The sequence below is a fragment of the Pteropus vampyrus genome, unplaced genomic scaffold (assembly GCF_000151845.1).
Source record: "Pteropus vampyrus isolate Shadow unplaced genomic scaffold, Pvam_2.0 Scaffold548, whole genome shotgun sequence".
Taxonomy (NCBI): Eukaryota; Metazoa; Chordata; class Mammalia; order Chiroptera; family Pteropodidae; genus Pteropus; species Pteropus vampyrus.
Genome location: NW_011889329.1, coordinates 895,129 through 919,966, shown reverse-complemented (window position 1 = coordinate 919,966; position 24,838 = coordinate 895,129). Strand labels below are relative to the sequence as shown.

The 24,838-nt window shown below is 38.0% G+C and overlaps 1 protein-coding gene and 1 pseudogene across 1 annotated transcript in view; both read right to left on the bottom strand.

The window, feature by feature from the left end:
- GPC3 (glypican 3) overlaps window positions 1-24,838 on the bottom strand; it is a 438,722-nt gene that overhangs the window by 251,490 nt on the left and 162,394 nt on the right. The gene's annotated exons all lie outside the window — the stretch shown is intronic.
- On the bottom strand, window positions 23,720-24,301 carry LOC105308112 (annotated as a pseudogene).

The following is a 24,838-nucleotide window of genomic DNA, read 5'->3' as shown; positions in this document are numbered from 1 at the left end:
AGAAGAACAGACTCTAAGATGCAGAAACAATGTCCCTGTATTGGCTCCACTAGTAAGTACATTTTGTATTCCTCTATTTGAGTCTATCGCAATATATAGAAAATACCTATTTATTCATTTGTCTTCTCCACTGGACTGTGAACCCCTAGAGCATAGGAACAATGTCTCTCTCATATTTGTGCTTCCGTATTTACCTCAGAGCCGGACACAGAGGGAGACATTCAATAAGTATTTGTTTAACTGGACCAAGTTCTATATCAACAGTCGACAAAATAGTGGCTTCAGCCTAAAATACGCCAACTGAAAAGAGTCTGATGTGCAGAACGTAGAATGTTTTGAAAAATTAGTAGTTAAGATACATATGGCTATTCCAGCCAGAAAACAACTGATATAATCAAAAGAAGCAAGATACATTTAAAAGCTGTTATAGTCCTCAGGAACAATAATATCCTTTAGAAAACTAACCTTTATCTGCCTGTCAGGGACCATGTCCTCCCCTCGTGGTAATTCACATAATGTGAGCATAGCCATGAAAAACTACAAAGGCAGAGAGCCTGCTTATGCTTTGCTAGGATTAGAGATTAAAAAGACGAATAAGGGTCACACGTGGTCCCAATTCCAAACTCATATTGTAATGCCTGGTCAAGGTGGGGTGAGACAAGAGAAAAATTTCCAGCTTCTATTCTGAACAACGCGGCTTAGCTCCAGTAAGATAGATTGTCACGAAAACTACCCAGTGAAGTGTAATTTTTCATTCAAATCTTCAAAAAGAAAAAACAGTAAAACAAGTTTACTATCTTGTGTATGTATCTAAATATTTAGAGACTTATATTACAAATAATATAAATTATCTTGAAACTTCTGAAAAGCATATTATATTCTAGAATATTATTCTACTTCCCCAAACTGTTACAAAATGAAAACTGGTGGGCCAGCCCTGTCATAAGCATCACAAATAAACAGTCATCATCTATGTAGTACATGGAATCAAGCACATTCCATGGAGCAAAAGTTCTCATGGGCAGTGACCACAGCCGTTTGTCACAGTTTAATATCTCAGTAAATTAGATTTTCTCTTTTAAACTTAAATGGAAATAAGGGCCACTTTCTACACACATCAACAAAATTTCATTTTTGTGTGCTGAAGTACGAAATATACCCTAAGCAGATACAGTTTTAAAAGTACTACAGTTTAAAAATATGACTTTCCACGATGTATGACAAATCCTTAAATGTGCCTGAAGAGAAATTTACTGACAAGTTAGACCTTAGCTACAGTAATACCAAGAAAGGTGTAAACTGAAAGAAGATAAATGGTTTTAAGTTAAAGCATTGTGATTAGGAATTAGTTTTACCCTATCTGAGATTCAAAACAGAAACTACTCAAAAGGCAGCCTTCCAAAGTGTGGAACATTTTCTATTCCTATAGATCAGTTCGGTGCTTATTTAGATGAGGTTTCTCTAACATCCACTGCCTGAATTACTTGGGGAGTCACCAAATAAGGATTTTTGAGGATATATTTTTCCAAATTAACCAACAACTTAAGCGGTACCATTTATAAACTGTCAGAGATAACTTTCTTTTTTCAGTCTTTTAGAAATCATAACACTTTTTACCTTTGCCTTCACACTTAAACTAACTCAATTTCATCACCACTATTTCCTGAGTGACCACATACAAGGCATCCTTAGAACTCCCCCTAGTAGCCCATCCGTATCTTGGCTCAGGAGAATTTCCAAAGCTAGGGAAGCTCCTAGGAAGCTTGGTATACAGCGTCAAGTCTCCCTGGGCCTCTAGTCAGGTTCTGACTTTTTACCCCGGTTGCAATAACTGGGTCGTTGGTTAATTCTTTGTGATTTATATACCTTGGTCAGTTCCAGCAATCCTGCGCCTGTCTTGACAATCTATCTTGCCTGACTCAGTTCCTGTCTGGTTTCCTGGCCAGAACTCTAGTTTTTCTGGATTGCCTTGCTGCTGCTCCTTAGGGTCCTGCCCTCAAGCCTTGGATTAGAAATTCAAGTTCTTAACGATAGTCAGATGGGCTCAGCTGTAATCAGATGTCCCAATTAGGAACATGTCTATCTTCCCACCTAGACTTTGAGCTCAAGAGCAAAGGCCTTATTAGATTAATCGTTATTCAACAGAACAAAGCACAATGCTCAGCATATAGAAAGCCTAGAGAAGACTGAATAAGTATTATTTCTAATACTTATTCATATTAATCACCCTGAACCTGGTGTTGTGTCCATAAAGTTAAACCTCTCCATATTACCTGCACCTGGAACTTTCTCTAATCACCAGCACCAGTTACCTGAGACTCCTTAATGGCTAAGGGACAAGTGTTTTAGTTTTTGTATCTAAAGTGCATAAATGATTGCTAAATATAATTTCTCCTATTCTTCTTAAGCCTTCTCTCAATCCTCCAAAAGCTATTAAGTAAAAACAATAACATTTTTCTGAAAACAAGTTTCCTGATGTCTCAAGTCGACAAATCTTTCCTCAATAGAGTAAGTTTGTCAAAATGTCAAGAAATCTCTTTTTTTAATGCTTCTTTAGTGCAAGTGAAGAAAGGTCAATTTTATATTAAACAGGAGCTCAGTAACACATTAAGATTTTATACTTTGTTTTAGGTTTATCTAGCTAAAATAACAAAGCTTTCCTTCTCTGAAAGATCAGACTGTAAATAATTAAAAGAGATGCTGGCCAGGCAGATGATATGATGATGGTGTTCGTGAGAGAGGAAAGCCTGATCTAGGCATCTTCGGGCCAGTTGGCTTAGATGGGTCCATGCGTCAAAGCGCTTACATGATGAATAGGGCCCTTCAGCCTGACATTACCTATCCCTCTTTTGTATGCTTTGCTACTCAAAATCTCTACCTTAATTGATGCTGGCAAAGGAGGAAAGAGCAGAGCTCAGTGCTACAGCTACTTCCAAGACTGCGACATATTGAGGATGGGTATTTGACCTCCATGGGACACAGGATGAATGTGCTTATTACAGGGAGCTTAGCCGAGCCATCCAGCTTGTTTAATTACTTTTTATGAACTCAGCAACCATCATGACTGCGTATGCCTTATACATGGAATAATATGCAAGAATGAGTTTTGTAAACAGCACAGTTCAAATGTTGCTGTTGTTGCTGCTGTTGCTACAACTATGATAAATATCCTGTTTTAGAAAAAAATCCACCTTAAAAATGTATTCCTTTGAAAACCTTTGCCTGTTATCTTCTTTTAGAAGACAAATAGTCCTTGGAAGGAAAAGTCATTAAGTCCTCTTAACTTAGGTAAAATGGATTTATTCTAAAGCTTCCCACACTGGGACAGGGCTGCAGTGGCATGTAGAAGACAAAGGGTACAAAAAAGGGCGGTGGATATTTTTGTTTCACCTCAGGCTGACACTTGTTAAAGTACTATAAGATACAAGTAGAACTGTCCTCATAATTTGTAGGGTCAAGTGCAAAATGAAAACGTGGGATCCCTTGTTAAAAAAAATACTAAGAACTTCAAGCAGGCGACAACAGAGCATTAAATCAAACTCTGGGCCCTTCTCTATGCAGGGCTCTGTGTGACTGCACAGGTTGCATGTTCCCGAGCATGGCTTGAAGTTGAGTACATTAGGACAAAGTCATCTTCATTACTGTAAAAGCAAGTCAGAATAGATATTCTACTACCTGTGAGCTCTACAAATGTGATACAGGGCTTGTATCACATTAATTTTACAAGTCTGGTATATGATATACCACATAGCTTTTCTGCATGCTTTTTCTTCCCTATGCCTGAAATACCTTTTTTTTTTTAATTCCCTGTATGTTCTTTACATGCTAAATCCTTATTGAAACATAAAGCTTGACTTTAGGTATTCCTTCTCCCTGAAGCTCTCCTTGATACCTTTTCCCTCACCCTGTGCAAGGCCAGCATAATCCTCTCTGATAAGATTATGACTCCTATCTATCTATCTTGTTTGGGAATGTATGTTATACCCAGGGGGGTGGATTCAGATAGCTGTAACCTCTCTGGAGCTGAAAAGGTCAAATGTCTGAGACTAAGAAGAGAAGGCAGTCTTCCAATAGCACTTTACCTAGACCTCTGTCTAGAAGGATAGGTTCCATTGCTTTCAAGGCGCCCCACTGAGTCAGAGTGTCAATACAAAGGAACATGAATGACTTTGGAGAGAGAAGCCTCTACTTTCTGCCTGATGTGGTAGGAGCCACATAGAATAGCAGTACCCTTCTGAACTTAGATGGCTGAACTTAGATGACCTTGCACTTTCTTTAACCTGTAGTACCACCAATCTCTTCTTCCTTTGGCCTCTCAAAGGCTGATTTCCTTGGAGAAACTGAGGTAGTGCAAAAATGAAACCAAAACCAAAACTAAAGTCAAATTGAGTATTTGGAATTGATAAAAATAATTATGTCATCATGTGATTGGAAGGCTATTTTGGCTTCACCTGACATCCTCCACTATCTGAGCATTCCCCAGACCAAAGAATTTTACTGAATGGACCACAGAAATGTTCATTTCCTTGATAGAGAAAACAGGCAATATATTATAAATACCAGCCCAGCCCAGATATTAGAAATTACAAATCGGGACATTCAGATTTCTGTAGACTTGAGCAAAGAATTCCAAGTCCCACTCCATCTGATTTCACCCTCTGCACTGTAACAATCGAGTGTTCACAACTCTGAAATATAGTTATTTATGGTGTCTGGAGACAGACAGTAAATTGATGAGTACTGTCAATCTAGCCTTTTTGGGTTCATTTTGTTCTGAAATCTCTTTTGGTGGTCATTTATTTTAAAAAGAAAAAGAAACAAAAGAAAAAAAAAAAGCATGTGCTGATGGCTTTGCAATTAATAGAGTAGGCTACAGATCCGAAAACCAAAAGCAGAACATTTCTTAAGTGCATTCTAAAAAGACTGTCTAGAGGGAGTCACTAGAGTTGTGTACAGAAAGAAGATCCAGTTTGTTAACAAAACAGGACGAGCAGTCTGCTTCGAATTTAACTAAATTATAAGTCATCGAAGAAAACCACTAATGTCTGAGAGGAGAACTTCCAAATTGAATTGATGTCCGCCTCTTTCCCTAGGAGAAGTATTAAAAGGGAGAGGTAAGGCTTTTGTTTAAGTACATCTGTGTGTCCATTTCAAATAGTCTAAGCTGCAATGATGTCATCACTGCTTTCATTTGAAGTCTACTCACGTATGACATCTTCCTTTACAAGCAACTAACTGAATAAACAAGAATCTTCCCAGTAAATGAACTAGGAGATCTTAACACTAGTAATCAAGGTTAGCAGGAAAAGCAGAGCTGATCGATGAATTCTGAAACTTCCTTGTAAGGAATACTTCACCACAACAACAACAAAAATAAATGATGGCAATAGAATTCATCGAGGTTCCCCCCCCCACCCAGCTTTATTGAAATATAATAAATTAGTTGCTCATCCTTACATTGTACAATTCCAAGAGGTTTTTTTTCCAATTATAGTTGGCATACAATAATGTATTAGTTTCAGTTGTGCAGCAGAGTGATTAGAGTGCTTACCTTACTAAATCTAGTATCCATCTTCCCCCTTACCTATTACAATATTGTTGACTATTTTTCTTTTGCTACAGTTTATATCTCCATGGCTCTTTTGTAACTATCTATTTGTATTTCTTAATCCCTTAGCCCTTTTTCACCATTCCTCCTAAGACCTCTCCTGTCTAGTAGCCCTCAAAATATCCTCTGTATCTATTTTATATTCTCTGTATCTGAATTTGCTTTTGTTTTTGTTGTTATTGTTACTTATTTTGTTCTTCAGATTCTGTATGTATCTGAAATCATGTGGTATTTGTCTTTATCTGACTGACTTCATTCAGTACAATATCCTCTAGGTCTACCATGGCAAAATCTTTTCCCATCCCCTTCCTTTTAGTCTGTGTATCTTTTAGTCTGAAGTGAGTAGCATATGTAGGGGTCTTGTTTTCTTACCCATTTGGCCACTCTATCTTTTGGTTGGAGCACTTAATTCTTTTCCATTTGAGGTAGCTGTTGAGAGATATGTACTTATTACCATTTTTATTCATAATTTTGATACATGTTTTTTTTTCCTCCTTAAAAATGTCCCTCCAACATTTCCTGCAATGCTGGCTCGGTGTTGATAAATTCCTTTAGCTTATTATTATCTGGGAAGCTCTTTGTCTGTCCTTCAACTCTAAATGATAGCTTTGCTGGATAAAATATTCTTGGTTGTAGATGCTAGGTTTTCATCACATTGAATACTTTGTGCCAAGCCCTTCTGTCCTGCATAGTTTCTTTTGAGGAATCAACTGCCAGGTGCTCCATTGTAGGTAAGTAACTGCTTTTCTCTTGCTGCTTTTAAGATTGTCTCTTTGTATTTAACCTTTGGCATTTTAATTGTGATGTGTCTTGGTGTGGGTCTCTTTCAGTTCCTGGTTTTGGGGACTCTCTGAGCTTCCTGGGATTTTATGTCTATTTCCTTCACCAGGTTAAGAAAGTTTTCCATCAATATTTCTTTAAATATATATTCAACTTCTTGTTCTCCCTCTTCAGGTGCCCCTATGACACGGATATTTTTACCTTTAATAGTGTCCCATAGGCTCCTTAAATTATTATAGTCTTGGCTTCTTTTTTCTTGCCATTCTGATTGAGTGTCCTTGGCTTTCCCATCCTCTATATAGGTCATTTGATCCTCTTCTTTATTCACTTTGTTTATTCCATTTAATATACTTCTCATCTCAGATAATGTGTTCTTCATTTTTGACTAGTTCCCTTTCATAATTTCCATTTCCACTTTTATGTTTTTTATCTCTTTGTTAAAGTTCTCACTGAATTCATCTACATTTCCCCTAAGTTCACAGAGCATCTTTGTAACCTGTGTTTTGAACTCCACATCTTTTAAATTGCTTGACTCCATTATTTCTGGATCTCTGTTCTGTTCCCTCATATGGTTTCTGCTTCTTTGTCTTCCCATTTGGCTGCCTTTCTGTATCTGTTTCTATGTACTAAGCAAAGTTCCTAAGTCTCCTGGTCTTATTAGCGTGGCTTTGTGCGGTACGTGTCCAGTGACACAGTCTTGAAAGGGGTTCAGCTGCAGGCCAAATTCAGCCCCAGCCTGTGTCCCTCTGGGGCCACCTGATAAGTTTCAGCAAGCAATCCACAGATGCTGTGCTTATAATTGCCTCAAGAAACCATGCCAGAAACCACGGTCAGCTGCCACCAGAGTGGGTCTTGGAGCTTGCTCAGCAAGCAGCACCTGACTCACAGAGGATACACCTGGATGTGGCTTGGGTGGGGCCGTTAGTTTGGGGAGGTGAGGTTTCAGGGAATCCTCTGGGCAGAGTGACCTGTTATCCAGTTTAATGACATCTAAGCTATGGCGGTGCTCAGTTCACACACTGGGACAGGGGAGGGCTCAATAGAGAAACAATGGCTACCACTCGCTCTTCTGCCCAGGAGAAAGCCTCACCTTCACCCCTTGCTCCGATAACTCAGCATCCCCCTGTAAGTCTCTGATGCTCCCAGAGCAGTGATCCGGTGCTGGTGCTTAGATTGAGCGAGTCCATCACCACGAAAGTCTGCTCGCGGACTCGGCCCCTTTAAGAGGCATCTGCAGCTGCCAGCTGCTGCTGCCACAGCCTCTGTCCCATTCAGCCACTGGAGAATGGGCAGCCTTGCATCCTCTCCCGGTCCTACCTCCTCCCGTTGCAGGGTGATTGCTTATTTCTCTCCCTAATTGTAAGGCTTGTTCACCTAGACCCCAGGTGAATCTGCTTGCTGTTTGCTCTGTGTTTCTGTCACAACTTTGATGTGGTCATAAGACGAATGCAAAAAGCCACTATCACCTATTTTGACTTCTCCAAGAGGTTTTCCTTTTATTCAAAGAGAAAGATCTACCATGAAGAACTTTTCATCTGAAGCAGCCATAAAAATTAGATAGATAAGTGGTTCCAGTATTTAACTAGCTCATGCACAGATGTTTTTTGAGATACATTTTTCTAAAATTTTTGTTAGAATCAATTGAGAATATTCTAAGCAATGGAGCTGTCGCTTGCTTTAGAAAACGGTGGTTCACAGGTCTAATTTTCATCAAGATATGCTTATTAGCATGTGTTTATACATGCATTTTTCTGCTTAGGAATCTGGTAAGTCTATATAAAGTCTAGTGCAATTTTATAAAATCATGAAGGAAAACACACTTCTTTCTCTCCCTCTAGGGAAAGAAAATAGCGAGTGTGTTTTAAAAATACTGACAGCAAAACTGGCATTACCTTACCAAATCTTTGGTAACTTCAACTGAATCTAGGTCATCTCTTTAAACTTTCATTTCAAGGGATTTTAATTAAAAGATCAAGAACTCTAAAATACAATATACCATGTATTAGCATATGTAGATTAAATGAAGAACACTTAGAGATACATTTTGTCAAGGCTGTAAAGATTTATAAAAGTATAAAGCCTGAGGCACTCAGATGAACTTCACTAATAGGCCTCTTAAGCTAATTTTTTATGTGTTGTCTCCATGAAGTCTGCACTCTAAGTTTAATTTCACATGAAAGAATTAACCATCTAGGCGTGTGTGTGTGCCGTGTGTGTGGGGGGGTAGTTGTGTGTATGTGTTTAAAGATAGTGAGAAAATGCAACTAAGAAAAAGAAAATGGGCCTAGAGGGAAAAAAAAGCCCTTGCTGACATCTCTATTTCCATTGGCCATTCTCAATATTTAATTATAAACTCTAACACTCTTAATCATAAATCCCAAGGCTTATAACCCACTCTCAAATATAAGAGTCAATACAAACAGAAAATGCACACGAGTAATTAACTAGTGGAAGGTATGGATACAAGCAGCATTTCAAAGGATCATGTATTTAATATCTTAAATATAGTACAGTCATGAACTACATAATGATGTTTCAGTCAATGATGGACCACACAGGCAACAGTGGTCTCATGAGATTATAAAGGAGCTGAAAAATCCCTATCACTTAGTGTATTCATAGTAGAAGTAATGTTGCTGTCATGCAAAGGTTGCAAAAATCAACAAAGCTGTGGTTGAGATGGCAACCAAATTTAACCTGGGTGTAAATAAGGATGCCATTGAGAAACTCCTACTAGTGGTTTCTGAGGAATCGACTAATGAAGAGTTGTTAGAACTGGAACAGGAATGCATAGCTGAAGAAGAAGCAAGAGGAAAGGAAACTGCAGGAGAAGAAAAACAAGAACCCCCGAGAAAAGTCAGAGTGAAGGGTTTAGCAGAAGCTTTTGCAGACTTCAACAGCTCCTTAAAAGGTTTGAAAACATGGAACCAAACACAGAAAAGTTTTCATTAACAGAAAAGACTGTTCATGGTGCATCATCTGCTTACAAGAAAATCAATGATGAAAAAAAGAAACAAATCAAGTAAACCACCATGGACATATTTCTGAAAAGAGTGACACCTCCTCAAGAAGAACCTCAAGCAGGTCCTTCAGGAGGTATTCCAGAAAAAAAGGCATTGTTATGATAAAACATGACAGCTCCATGCATGTTATTGTCCCAAACACTTTCCAGTGGGATAAGATGTGGAGGTGGAAGATAGTGATATTGATGATCCTGACCCTGTACAGGTCTAGGCTAATATGTATGTTTGTCTTAGTTTTTAACAAAAATGTTTAGAAAGTAAATAATTAGTAATTTTTCAATAGAAAAAAAGCTTATGTAATAAGGATATAAAGAAAGAAAATGTTTTTGTACAGCTGTATGATGTGTTTATGTTTTAAGCTAAGTATTATTACAAAGGAGACTAAAATTTTCAAAAAAACTGAAATGTTTATAAAGTAAAAAAGTTAACAGTAAGTTAGGGCTAATTTATTACTGAAGAAAGAAAAAAAATTTATAAATTGAGTGTAGCCTAAGTGTACAGTATTTATAAATCCTACAACAGTGTACAGTAGTGTCCTAGGGATTCACAGTCACTCACTACTCACTCACTGATTCACTCAGAGCAACTTCCAGTCCTGTGAGCTCCATTCATGATAAGTGCTCTGTACAGGTGTACCATTATTTTTGTTCTTTTAAACCATAATTTTACTGTACCTTTTCTATTTTTAGATATGTTTAGATACACAAATACTTACCATTGTGTTACAAATTGCCTATTCAGTACAGTAACATGCTATACAAGCTTGTAGCTTAGAAGCACTAGGCTATACTACATAGTCTAAGTGTACAGTAGGCTATACCACCTTGGTTTGTGTAAGCGCACTCTTTTGATGTTTGCACAACAATGAAATCACCTGACAACACAACTCTCAGAACATATCTCCCAGAATGTTACTTTAAGCAACACATGACTATATAAAAAATGAGCACATTGCTAAGTTCAAAACCCTCTGTCATTGAGAGAGAAGGAACTCTAATTAGTATACACACAGACACATACACACACCCCCTACCTCATCGGTTCATGAAAAGTTAACAGTATTTTATAAGATGGTATTATAGTCAAAAGAACATAAGAGCCAACTCTGTGACTCAGTCCAGCTTGTACATAGTCTTATATGAACTATATGATTCTTAAGATTGTGCTTAATAATTTTCTCCCTAGAAGGCAAACTAATAATGATGATGACCCCCTGCCTGCATTTGCAAAACCATTTCAAAGCCCATGCACATGTATTCTCTCATCCATCACTCCTCCTCTTCCTGATTCTACAGGAAAGCTGAATGGCAAGGACTCTGGACCGAGATCCTCCCAAAGTCTTGGTTTCTAGTCTAGAAAATAGTAATAATAAATCTACCCTACCCTCTCTATTTCACAGAACTATTGTGAGAAGCAGATAACCCACATAAAACTGTTTTGAAAACTTCCCCCTAAATATGCAACAACACTTTTTCAATATAAACCATCTATAATTACACACTGGTGATCGATCAATCATTCAAAAATATTTTTAAGTTTCTCATCTAATGAGAATTCCTGCTAGAGAATAGGGAAATTGTCCAGCTTCACTGGGAAACATCTGTTTAGATCAGCAGAGGGAGAGAATGAGCAAAAGACTTGGAGATGCATAAGAGACACAAGGTCACAAGAGAAAAAATTCACAAAGTGAAATATGACTCCAGCAGGGCTCAGCCAAAACAAAATACTGGCCTCAGCTGATAACCAAAGTAGATATAATTTGTTTTAATTCCATAAACAAGAATTTAGATCAATTGACATTTCTAAGTTATATTATATTTTGGACCATGGTCCAAAACGGTCCCATTCTAGGCTTCTAGGTCATCTGAGAAGACAAGTCTGGTTCATGGACCCTTTCTAACCCTATGAGACGTATAATAGCCACTTTTCCTTCCATCCTTTAATTTTACTGGACTGGCCTTAAATATACCTGAAAGGAATGGCACCCTCTTCTCCCAAGACATAGTCAAATGGGAAGAATCTTTGATGGTTTCATCTGTCTCAAATAAGAAATAGATCTGATTCAGGAAGAATGAAGTGCCCAAGGCTTACGCTTAAATCTGGAGATAACACTTAGGGGAAACAGCCAAAAGTCAGCTTCAAATAGGCCCAGCATATATAAGTAGTTTGGGTTAATTTGTCCCAGAACTATAATTGACCCTATGTTATACTATCCAAAAAGAAATTTTTTCTCAAAGTTCAGACATGATTTTCACATCTATAGGGCTATTTTTTAAAATAAAACAGTAATTTTCATGTGGAAGCCACTAATGGTTGCTTATTCTGTTTATTTAACATAATAAAAATAGCCCAGTATCCTGGGTTTTTTCCTAAATTATCACTCTTTATGTAACTTTGGAAAATATGTAAAAATTACCCATTCAATAGCTGGGTTAAAAGTTCACGAAAATTATTTATTTTCCTTTAAACGGACAAATAAATCAAACCTAGGACTGCAATGGAAATGGCTCCACTGTCCCTGGAGTTCTCGTAAATATTTCCTTAAAATATATCTCAAAAACTTACTTTGGTTTGGAAACTACCCTCCTTCTGAAAGGATGGAAGAATCTTTCACATTTTTTGATCCCCTTTGGAGGCAGAAAGCACCAGCCAAGTCCTGAATTGATGGATGAGCCAATGAACTAATCTGGCTGCAAATCATAATGGCCTAGGGAGCTTGTTAAATAAAAGGGAAACAACAAATATAGAACAGCAACAACAAAAACAGGCCCTATCCAAGAATCTCCAAGAACAAGTCCAAGGAATCTATATTTTTAACTAGTTCCAAAACATCTTTACCGGTTCATCCCATTTTCAGGTGTCAACTCTGCCCTCTTCTGAGGATTCTACTCTCTCTTTCCAGCCCTGACATTTCTATAGAACTCCAGACAAGCCCTCTGGGTGCCTCAGGGGCACCTCAAATGCACTAGGGCCAAAATACTGCATCCCTCTCTTTTCCTCTCCAACTTGTTCTTTCGAGTTTGATTTTAGGTTGTTTTTCTTAGCACGAAAAACAGAACTGTGCCAAGATCTCTTGCATTTCTATGAACTAGAATTCTAACTTGCTCCCAGTCTTATAATTTAATCTTTCTTTAAAAATAATTTTTAAAATCTGACAACCAAAAAATCTGTTATAAACCTTTACCATCCTGCATTTGCCATTTTTGTTCATACTACATACATTTTTTAAAAGTATGGGTCCTAGAAAATATCTTGCTTTAATTACAAAAATCTAATAGATTTATATTCCATATGTAGAAATGGAATATTATTATTAGATACTAAATGGTATCCATTTAAAATAGGTCCTGATTAAAGTATCAGTAAAGTACCAGGAGACACAAGTTCTGTCATCAGCTTTTCAGAGAGATTGTTTGTTCATCAGATTACACAGAAGTAGGCACATCTGGGTCAAAATTGCTCCTGGAGTTGTGCTGAGTATATGAGAATAGAATTTAAGCTGCAGCCTTTGTTCGAATTATCTGATCTGTTATGTAGTTTTGCAAATCAAGGGTAAATATAAAGAGGACAAAAGTCAGACAAAGGGTTGTGTTAGTTATCACAAACTGGGCCATCTACAGGGCTGCATTTTGATCCATTCCCCATACCTCCAACTGTCCCCCACCCTTACCTCACACTATGAAAAAATAAAGGTGGGTGGTCTTTTCTGGAACTCTGTCTCCCAGAATGCCCCAGGAAAGAAATTGAACCAGTGAAAGAAAGCAGAGGCGGTCTAGGCTTAAGGATAGTAAAATATAAGGTCAAGTTATAGGCCATAGTTAGAACGGGATAAAAGACAGCTCATCTTTGAATGTGATCCCCAGTGAACTCTGCTTCCTATGCCTCACCATATGCGATTTTCTATACTCAATCACAAGATAAGAATGATGGTACAGTTGGAAAAAGCCCAAGCTTTGGAATCAGCCAGACCTAACTTGGAATTTCAGTTTTGCCAATTAGTACTTATGACTTTGAGCAAGTTGCTTAACTTCTCTGAGACTCAGTTTTTCCTTTATAAAGAAAGAATAGTAATAGTATTAATAATACTTTCCACTGTTGCTGAGAGGAGTTAATGAGAAATCACATATAAAGACATGGTATATAGCAGGCCCTCTATAAATGCTAGTTTTTATTCTTATTATTATCATCAAGTACATTGAGGAGTCACTTTATATTTCTATTTTTAAATAGTATTATTTTAAAGTATTAGATTGAACCATAGAAAATCGCCTTTTTTTTTTTCCAGGAAAAAAAAAGTCAAACAGCAATTTTACGTGGTGCAACCTTAAATTTTAAAAGGTGTGTTCTTGGAAAAGGACATACTATGTTTAATACCTGATTATATGTGGCAAAGTCAAACTCTTATCCTTTGGAATTAAGTGAATGACTATGCAGTTGAAAGATGAATATCTGGTGCTAAGGGTAGGACATATTAGAAAGGAACTCTGTTAACCATACTAGACAAGTGCTGAAGCCCAAGGCACTATAATGCCACCGGCATGACTTGGCTACACTACTATGAAGCAGCCATGAAAGGACTCTGAGAATAGAGAGGAGACTGTGTCTGCATAAAACAAAATTAAACATAAGCCCGAGCCTACAGGGTTGTTCCTTACAAGAAGGGCAGAGAGCTTAATGAAAACCATGCCCTGAAGACAAGGAGAAATTTAACACACTCAGCCTTTCCTTCTTAGTCTCAAATAACAGTTTGATTTTTCAAAGTAATCCATATGTGTTGAGGAAAGAAAATAGGGAAAAGGTTGTCCAATCCCAAAATAAAAATCAAAGCTTAGAATGTTTTGTAAATGGAAAAATTACCCTACAGATTTTGGGATATAAAAAAAAATTGAACACAAGAACACTGAGGCCAATGGGGAAACATGCCTGGTCTTTATATGCTATAACAGAAAGTAGAAAACCCCAGAATCATTAATATTTGGAAGCAGTATAGTGTAATGGAGAGAGACTGGGGCTTTGGAACCAGACAAATCTTCATTCCAATTCCAGTTCCACCACTTACCAGTTGTGAGACTAGGGGCAAGATTCTACACCTTCACAGGATTGTTGTCAGAATTAAATGAGATTATGTATTTAAAGTGCCCAGCATGTAGTAAGTATTAGAAAAAACAGAAAACACCCAAATACTTGTTCTAACTTTGCAAATTGATAGCACCACCTACAGTTTTGATTGTATTCCTACACATCCTCCTACACAGAAGATGAATAACACAAAATGAAACTTCATACACAGGTAAAAAAAAAAAGATAGCTCTTGGCTTCAGGTATTTCTAAATACAAATACAAGATATGTATTTACATGAAGATATATTCTGAATGCATTAGAAAGGTTGATTTTTAACTGTATATTTCAGGTTATTCTCTTTTTCCTATTCACACACCCATTACCTTAATTTAAACATGGTCAATGATATGGAGAAAAGGCAGAAGATGGAGAAAAACTTCAAATAGGAGAGTTAAGACTTGAAAGTGAGCCAAAATGAGGGCCACATAGAGAAATATCAACTATATAGAGTGTGCAAGAGGAATATGAGGAGAGAGAAAGTGGTAGGAAAGATCAACAGGTATGCAAATAACTCAAGGAAGTAACTGACCAGCCCATAGCTATAGTTATGCTATTTTATATACCTCCATCATCAAATTTTCTAGGATGTTCACTTAAAATGAAGTTAGTTATGTTAGAGCTCCTTTTTAGTCATTTGTTAAACTTTGTGGTTTTGTAAACCAAATGGATAGCTTGCCTGGATATCCAGAGGTTTATTTGGATGAGAGAGGAGAAAGTTCCAAGATAACCAAGTCACTAGGTAGACAGTATCAACCAGGAAGGAAAAAGGGAGGGAAGATAGTGAGGAGCTAACACTCTCATATTCTATCCCTGGCCAGTCCAGGTGTGGTAGGCTGCAGCTTCCAAGCTTCCTAGCCTTAGCCGATCCTTGTGATGCAAATGTACAGTCCCTCATAAAAACAAATGTCAATGTTCTTACTGATGGCCACTGAGTATCCTCCAACTTGGAGTCATTAGACAAACAAAAGGAAGAATTTATATTCGTTTGGAAAATCAACAGTGACATCCAGCAATGCTATTTGACAAATGATTATTGAACTATGTATAAAAAGGGAGCGAGATATCTATATAAACGTTGAGGGTCCTGTATCAATCACATCCATATTTCCATTCTGACAATATTTTTATTCTATAAGTCTTTGTTTTCATGTAAACTCATCTGCATGTTTTTTTTTTCTTGTCATTTCTACCATGGGTAATGAAGTTTCTGACAACAAAGTGTATTGTTGGCGCTCATCCTTTTCATTACTGAGGTTATCACTACACTGCCTCTGTATCACTAATGCAAATGAATCTAGTGTACGAACAGGGATGAAAGAATATATACAGGATAACAGCAAGAGGAGATAGTGAGTATTACATTTATAACCATAATCCCAGTTTCTGACCCATTTCCTTCAAACATGTCAGCCACAGCTGAGAGTCTTACTCATTCTTACCTCTCACCCAGATGTACAACTCAAGTTCATTACCTTGGGAACAACTGTACTCCATTGCCTTGCCTTATTGGTTAACAAATGATCACTCAAATATGGTTTTGAACTGGAACTATCTGAATGTTGCTATAACATCTAATTGGCTTAGGCTTCATGAATTTATCATTCGAACTACAGTATAAGAAAGTGAGGGAAAGACCACAATGAGTTTGCAATAGAGATTCAATTAGAATCAGTGCACTTGTTTAGTTGTGAAGCACTGCTCTGGAAGGTAGAGATGCTGGATATTCTCATATCTGAAAAGTTTCACATCTAAAACCTTTGTTGGAAAAAAATCTATGAGAATGAGGTGGCTCTGTACTGTATGTCCTTCCCATCTTTGCTAGAGTGGTAAGACAGGGAGAGTAGTTGAAAGAAGCCTGGGTTGGGAGCTAGAAGACTTGAATTAGAACCAGTCATTGTGGGTTCAGTCCTCTTTCCTCTTCTAAAGGGAATAACCTAGATGCTTTCTGAAGCCTCTTACACCTTAACATTCTAGTCATCTTTGAGAATAGGGTGATGATACATCCTGATTAATCTGCTACAGTTTCAGTTTATACCTTGTAGATTAACTAACCTGGTTATTTTTAACACTTCTGTTCTCTCCGAAGTATCCTTTTTTTGAACAATAATTCACATCATCACTCTATCTGTGAGTCATATTAAAATGTAAGCTTTGTACTTTGGTACATAGTTTTAGCAAATTACATATCTCTAGCTAATATACTTAAAATTACAGAGCTTCATTCCTAAAGGAAGGAAGGAAGGAAGGAAGGAAGGAAGAGCAAGAGGAAGAAGGAGAGAGAGGGAGGGGAGGAGAGAGGGAGGATAAACTCAGTGAGATAAAAAGAAGCAAGTCTGAATAAGGGGAGCATAAAATTGAGTTTCATCTGGTTGGCTAAAAGAAATATAAGGACTCTCCTAACTGAAATTAGTGAGGGTTTTTGTTTTTGTTTTTGTTTGTTTCAGAATAATTACACAGGAAATTCTCCTATATAATTCAGCTCCCATGAGACCATTTTAAATCTCTATTGCACATCTAGAGACAGTTATTTATAAACTGCTTAATGGGTACTGATGTTGCTGCCTAAGTGTGACTCAGTCCCTTTTATCATCAAACATCATTTACATATAGTATAGATCAAGGCATACAAGTTAAATTGAGAGAAAAAAGGTCTAATTCTGAAAACTAGCTCTTTTGAAGTCACAAAAATCAACATAGCTGTTCATGTAGGCTGAAATCTGCCCTCAAGTGTCCTCAAACAATTCCCACCCAACTAATCACAGAGTTTAGGGTGATAGTTTAAACTTGTCTTGAGAATTTCAGGCTTAAGTAACTTCTTTAATATTGAGGCTACTTAAAGGAAATCCTTCAACAAGTATGTAGACTTAGTGAAAATGTATGTCTTACAAAGAAGTTTTAGTTAAAAACCCAAATAAGGAAAAGAGATTTTGTTAGAAATAGTAATGAAAGATCCCAATCTTCCTTTTCTGGATTAAAAAAGGCCATAGCAAGCTTCTGTAAAGATCCAAAGTAATAACTAAACTAAAGAAATAATCCAAAATTGCAACAAACATTCATGTTGTTTGGATAAAAGCTTATTGAACTTTCATTGGAATCTAAATATTTCAATTTTTTTCAAAGGTAGAAACAGATGAGTGTATCTAATGAACTTCATCATATAAAAGTAGTTAGATACTTCTCGTGATGAGGTACTTGGCAGACAGGTCTAGTCTCAAAACTATACAATTATAGCCAGAAGGATCTATTTTTTTTTTATTCCAAAGCCATTTGACAAGCAAAACATTGTTAAAATACAAACTCAAATGAATTTGGATCTTGATATAGTTGACTCAGGCTATGTATACAGATAATACAGATGTGTTTGGAAAGCAGTGGCCATGATTTCCATAAGCCCTATAGGAAATTGAGGATGGGAGTGGTTATAGGGATCAAGGAGATAAAAAGAGAACTCAATCCAGACGTTCTACCTTGACTTTGAATTAATTTTGCTGCCTGGAACCTGACTCAGGTAACCTCTTGTAACTAAACTCGTGTGTGCATGCCTGTCTGGTAGTTATGTTTCCATCCTGCCACCCCACTCAAGTCAGCCAAAAAACTGAACCTACTGTTTCTGAATATTTGAGTCTCTTTTGTTTTAAAACAATCCCTCTTTGAGAAACCAAAGACAAAATAACTCAGAGTGGCTACTATTTACAATAAGTACAAGGTGTCCCAGCTCCCTGCGAGCCTCCCTCTGGCTCAGTGAGCTCATATTCTTTGACTCTAGGAATTACACACCAGGCAATCCAGGAATAAACCCTGCCCAGTGCCCAGACTCTCTGGTTCTCTGGAAAAATGTTTAGCTATGTCTCTAGGTTTCAGTACCATTGTCAAAGCCACCTGCTTAAGACTTATCCCCAGCTACAAGCTAAGCTATTATCTTCTCTACTCTGAGACTCAGTGAAGTGAAGGAAGAGTCTCCTGAGAAGGGTTCTGTGCTGATCATTTTACCTGAGAAACTTTCATTTAGAGAATTCACTTGTCAACTTAAATGGCAGTGGTAGAAGTTCCTTGACAGAGTTTTCGACTTTATAAAATTTGCCCCATGGGCCAAATCTACTTAAGTTTAAGGTTTTCTCATTCTTGGCACAGCCAGCACCTACTCATTCTGGCTCCTAATACCAATGTTATAAAAGAGATTTCAGCTCTGTAGGATCTCCAGGTAGCTGCTTAGCAATGCCTCTGTTAGGGCAAAGAATCTTTAAGAAAGAAGAGCTGTTGTAGCTCCTTAGCTAAAATGAATATCCACATCTTACTTATAAAGTTGATCGCCATTCCGATAACACTGGCTGTAGCAAAGATCAATAGACCTAATTACCCTGTCCTATGTACTCTGAAGGCTAAACTCTAGGGGAAGTATTATTGGTAGAAACACTATATGCAACATTAAGTATTAATGACACTCTCAGGTTTTCTGAAATGATAGGTAAAGTCAGGAAATTTAAAAGAAAAAAAAACAACTTTTGTTCTCTGGCCCACATTAGGAAACCAGCCTGCCCGTGAATGTCAATATCACGTCAATAATTCTGATGCAGAATAAAAAAGTGTGGTGCACAACCTCCCATTAAATGGAAGAATACCATGTGACATCCCTGATGAGTTTGCATAATTAGTGAGGGTTTGGAGCTAGTGGTGCATGGAACACCCATCGACAGATAGTCCTCTGGTTAGTTAAAATTCTGTAGGACATGCCAGTGTTTCTTCTTTCTACTCTGCTCTCTAAAATATCTCGAGAAAGCACCTTGCAACTTAATGTTGACCCAGATCTGGTTCCTTGGTAGAAATGGATGAGCAGCATTAAGATGCTGCTATACAATGCCCAGGCTTCTCAAGCATGGATGGCCTGTGCCATATAAAAGCAACCCTTGAGCTCCAGGAGTGGATTCAATCATACAGATGTCAGAAATGTAAAGGAGGCTAATATGCCCTTGTGTCAAGGAATGCTGGAGGAACATCTGCAGAATGCTGTCTTGCAGGCCATTAGGGCAAACAGTGAGGCTTGGAGAATGGAGAACAGACAGCTGTGCTTTTAGGGGACGTTTTCAGATGTAGAGGTCACTGGAGAAATATGTCAGTTGGCGTGGTGAGTTACCCCATGCTAAGAGAAACCAGATCAAATTTTTGGCTGGTTACCCAGGACACTCCAGGATACCTCCTCTGTAAAATGATTTTCAACCCACATCCTCCTTCAGCAAAGGGAGTATTTGTTTACTCAGTTTTCCCTTTTCTCAGAAGCACACATACTTTGTGGGGCTCCTTGTCAGAAATAGTTCCCCACCCTGGAATGAAATCTGCTGATGTGGTTTCCTAAACTGAGGCTTGTCTGCTCACTAGGAGAGGCACAGCTTTAATTAAGGACAGCATGTAAGCCCTGTTTGAGATGCTACATTTTCTCGAAACCCAAGCAAGCCAGAGTAAAGGCAGAGAGTAAAGCTGGGTAATTTCAATGGAGCAGATTCTTAGTTTTAGCAGAGTCCCAGAGTCAGGAGATTTAAAAAGTTCTAGCTTAATGCTCTTGTTTAACCAAATATTTCTAGGAATGAGAAAAATGAGGCATCCAGAGAAGGGAGGTGGCTTTCCCCAAGCCACCCATATTGGCACTAGATTCCAAGTCTCAAAATACCTGAGTTCAAAGAAAATAAGTTATGGCAGCAAGTTTATAATAATGTATTTCAGCCTCCAAACTTTGATAGTTTGATAAAACCACCAAATAAACCAACAAATATACCAAGTAATTATGTGGTAACTAGAAACTGCTACAAGTCGTGGAACAGAAAATAATGGCAAGACATGATCCCTGTCCACAAGATGCTTTGATAGACTGGAAAAAAAAACCTAAGAACATGAAATGAGCAGTGAACAAGCAGTAAACAAGTGAATAGCTTCATATTTTTCAACGCTATAAACCCATAAGTAAGGCACAAACCGTGCAGAACAGTGTTTATAATATTATATGGTACTAATTGGGCAGTGTAGATAATTAGAAAGTATAAGAGAAATTAGAAAATGGCAAGAACTGTGGGGACTATGACTGATAGGGGGAATACAGGAACTGGGGCTTGACAGAATGCTGAATGAATGGAATCAGACATTCTAAGATGAAGAAAGGGCATGAACAAAAATTTGGAAGTGGAAGAGAGGTATGCATTGTGAGAGCACATTTAGAAGAGATAGCCTTGATGTATACACCTTCTGGGAGTAAGGTAAGGTTAGAGAGGTAACAGTAGGTACCAGATTCTGGTAGGTCTGATAAGTCAAAAAATATTTTATGTGTTGTGGAGGAAAGCATTAGGGAGACATTTTATGTTTTTCAGTAAGAAATAATAGCTCTCCCTTGAAAGCTTACAGTGTGCTACTACTCTGCTAAGTTCCTTACGTGGATTATGTCACTGACTCTTCACAACAAGCCTAGGAGGTAGTACCAGCATTACCCCTATTTTCAAATGAGGAAAATAAGGATCGAAAATAATAAGCAACATGACGAGGGTATATGGTAAATAAAAGGAGAAATCAGGATTGTAACCCAGACATGCCTGTTTCCACTGCCCATAAACACTGTGTTCTTAAATATCATGCTGTGTGATCAGCGTAATTTTCAAAAAATAAACTGGCCTCATTGTAAAACAGAGAGGGTTAGGAAGCAAGGATAATGGTTAAAAGTATCCTCAATAATTCAGACACAAGGAGGAAAGGTCCCATGAGTAGGCGGTAAAAGTAAGAACAGTGAAAGGATTAATGCAAGAGGCAATAGTGATGTACTAGATATATGGGGGAAAGCAAAAGATGGCTCAGAGAGGAGTAATAGCACTAGCAAAAACAGGGAAGGGGTAAGAAGAGTAACTAGTTTGTAGGGAGGTGGTACAAAGGTTAAATTAAGTTTTAGACATATTGACTTTGAGGGGACAATGAGCAATGCCCAATGGAAAACTGATGGTATTTGCAGATATACCTTTGTTCTATTTATGGGTGCCTAATGAAATCTGCAAACTCATTCCCCAGAAGATGTACACATGCGCAAACATGAAATTTTGCATCACATTTCAGAGGGCCAGTGACTCCCCCAAACCTATATACAGAATATTTGGTACAAAGCATGAGCAATAAATAGAGGATGGAGATGTATAGATTGGTGCTTCTTACTCATATCCAATATCACATGAATTTCTTGGTTTCCAGGATCCTGTCCTGCCTGGTTCCCACCTTCCTTTCTGATTACTACCTTTCCATTTTTTTTGTTTGTCTCTTACTCTTTTCCCTTGCCAGCAAAATTGGGTGTTAACTAAGAATCTAGAATATCCTTGGCTTGCTTTTTTCCTCAATAGGCTCAGTTGGTTGATTTTCTATAGATTTTGTGAGTATTAAATGAAATAATACATGTATTTTGAACAGCGCAGTCCCTGGCTCATAAAAATCTCTTAGCAAATGGTAGCCATGATAATAACCTGAGAGAATAAACAAGCTGATTAAATGATCCAAGAACTAGTTTTGAGAAGCTCAAGGGGAAGAGCATACCACAGAATGAGGGAGAGGATGGTTAGGGGTGTAATGTTCCTTAACAAGAAGGAGGCAAATAATGTTAAATTTTATCTGAATTGTCTCAAGTTAAAATCAGGAAAGAAGACTCTTCTTAATGCAAGTCAGAACAATCATTCCCAAGATGCACAGTGGTGACTAATCTCCTTTCCAATAAGGTGCCTCGTGCTGACACAAGAACAGCAGTGTGTTGTGGTAGTGGCAGTTGCTATGGTTTATAAGATAATTTTAACCCTGTCATCATTAGAAAAGTTGGAAAATACGCACTCCAAAAAATATTCGAACGAGCTCAGAATATAGTTTTCAAACTGAAAATTCAGAAGCCAAGAATTTCCCCAAAGTCATTTCTCCCCCAATCAGGTCTCATGCATTTAGAACAACTATTCAAGCAAGAATATCATGCAAATATGCCTCTGGCAGCTTTTAAATGAAACAGCATCCTCTTATCAGTTCCCAGCCTGGTCACTCCCAAAGGGACTGCATATGCTTTTCGACATACAAATAAGTGCTATGCTCCTCCATTTGCAAACAGTTTAATCAGGTCTCCTGAAAAATTGGCAGGATTTTTTCAAGTTTCAAAGGGTAACAGCAGTTTCCTAAGCCAATTTTGATGGACCACATACCAAGAAAAGTGTAACTCTCTGAGAAAGGTCTACAGCTTTAAAAAAATTATATTTTTGTTTTTTTAATTATAGTTGACATATAATATTATGTTAGTTTCAGGTGTACAACACAGTGATTAGATATTTATACGACTTGTTATCACCCTGATAAATCCAGTACCCATCTGACACCATATCTTGTTATTACAATGCTACTGACTATATTCCCCATGCTATATTCTGCCTCCCTGTGACTATTTTGTAACTACCAATTTGTACCTCTTAATCCCTGCTCCCTTCACTGATTCCCCCAATCTGACAACCATCAGTATGCTCTCTGTATCGATGAGCTGTTGTTTGTTTGCCTATCCTGTCCTCTAGATTCCACATATGACATTTGTCTTACTCTGTCTGACTTACTCCACTCAGCACAACACCCTCTAGGTCCATCCATGATGTTGCAGATGGCAAGATGTAATTCTTTTTTAGGCTGAGTAATATTCCATTGTATATGTGTACTACCTCTTCTTTATCCATTTATCCACTGTTGGACACTCAGGTAGCCTCCATATCTTGGCGACTGTAAATAATTCTGCAATGAACATAGGGGAATCACATGTCCCTTCAAAGTAGTGTTTTGGGTTTCTTCAGATAAATACACAGAAGAGGGATAACTGAGTCCTTTCTCTGTCTCCTGTTGTTGCCTTTGTTTTAAAGTCTATTTTGTCTGGTATAAGTATTGTTACCCCAGCTTTTTGTTTGTTTGTTTCAATTTTCATGAAACATCTTTTTTCATCCCTTTACATTCAGTCTGTGTGTGTCTTTTGATCTCAGGTGAAACCATTGTAGGCAGCATATATAAGGGTCTTGTTTTCCTATCCATTCAGCCACCTTATCTTCTGATTGGAACATTTAAAACATTTATATTTAAAGTTATTGTTGCTAGATATGTAGTTATTGCCATTTCATTATTCATATTTTTATCTTTTTATTTTTTCTTGTATTTGTTCCAGTTTTCTCAAATTGTTTATTTGGGCAGACCAGGAGACAGGGAGGCCCTGAATCTAAGAGAACGTGCTGGGTCTCTTGGTGGTGAAGTGTGGCTTGTGCTGGTGACATGGACCCAGTAGAGCAGCAGGAACTTGATCTTGGAGTCGTAGAACTGCTTGATCGCTGGTCAGCAGCACTTGCTGTCTGTGATCTCCACCACCTTCACGATCTAGATTGAGTGGGCCCGGGCATGGTGCCAAGCCCCCAGGTCACAGTAGCACTGGGTGACGGCACCTGCAGAGGTCAGGTCACAGTACTTCCAGTACATGTTGTGGGTGTGACTTCAGGAGGTGTAGCACAGCCAGATACCAAAATTCTTCAACCGCAAGGGGGATTTCTAGAATACATGTCCACAGTAGACAATTTCCCCTGAAGACTTCTTCATCTTCTTCGGCCAAGACATAAAGCACCAGAAGTGAGGCTTGGCGATAACATGGTTAGGCGTGAAGATGCACATGTGGTAGAGGGACAGTGTACAGCACTTGGGGGTGGGCAGGCAACGCCCCACCACCTTGTATTCTCACAGCATGCCCGAAGCCTTCATAGCTCTGTCACTGCATTCGCCACCACCTACAAATGGAAGTGTCTGCCCTCACACAGCCAATCACCATGGCTTCATTGCATGAAATCAATTTCCTTCTTCTTAAAGAAGTACCTCATCTCCTGTTATACTGGCTTGGTGATGATAAACTCCTTTAGCTTTTTCTTGTTAGGGAAATTCTGTCAATTCTAAATTACACCTTTACTGGGTAGAGTAATCTGGATTGTAGGTCCTTGCTTTTCATCACTTTGAATATTTTGTGCCAAGCCCTTCTGGCCCACAAACTTTGAGAAAACATTGAGAAATCAGCTGACAGTCATATGGGAGCTCCCCTGTAGGTAAGTAACTGCTTTTCTCTTGATGCTTTTAAGATTCTCTCTTTATCTTTAATTTTCGGCATTTTAATTATGATGTGTCTTGCTGTGGTCCTCTTTGGATTAAGCTTGTTTGGGGCTCTTTGTGCTGCCTGGGCTTGTATGTTTATTTCCTTCATCAGTTTTCAGTCATTATTTCTTGAAATAGGTATTCAATTCCTTGTTC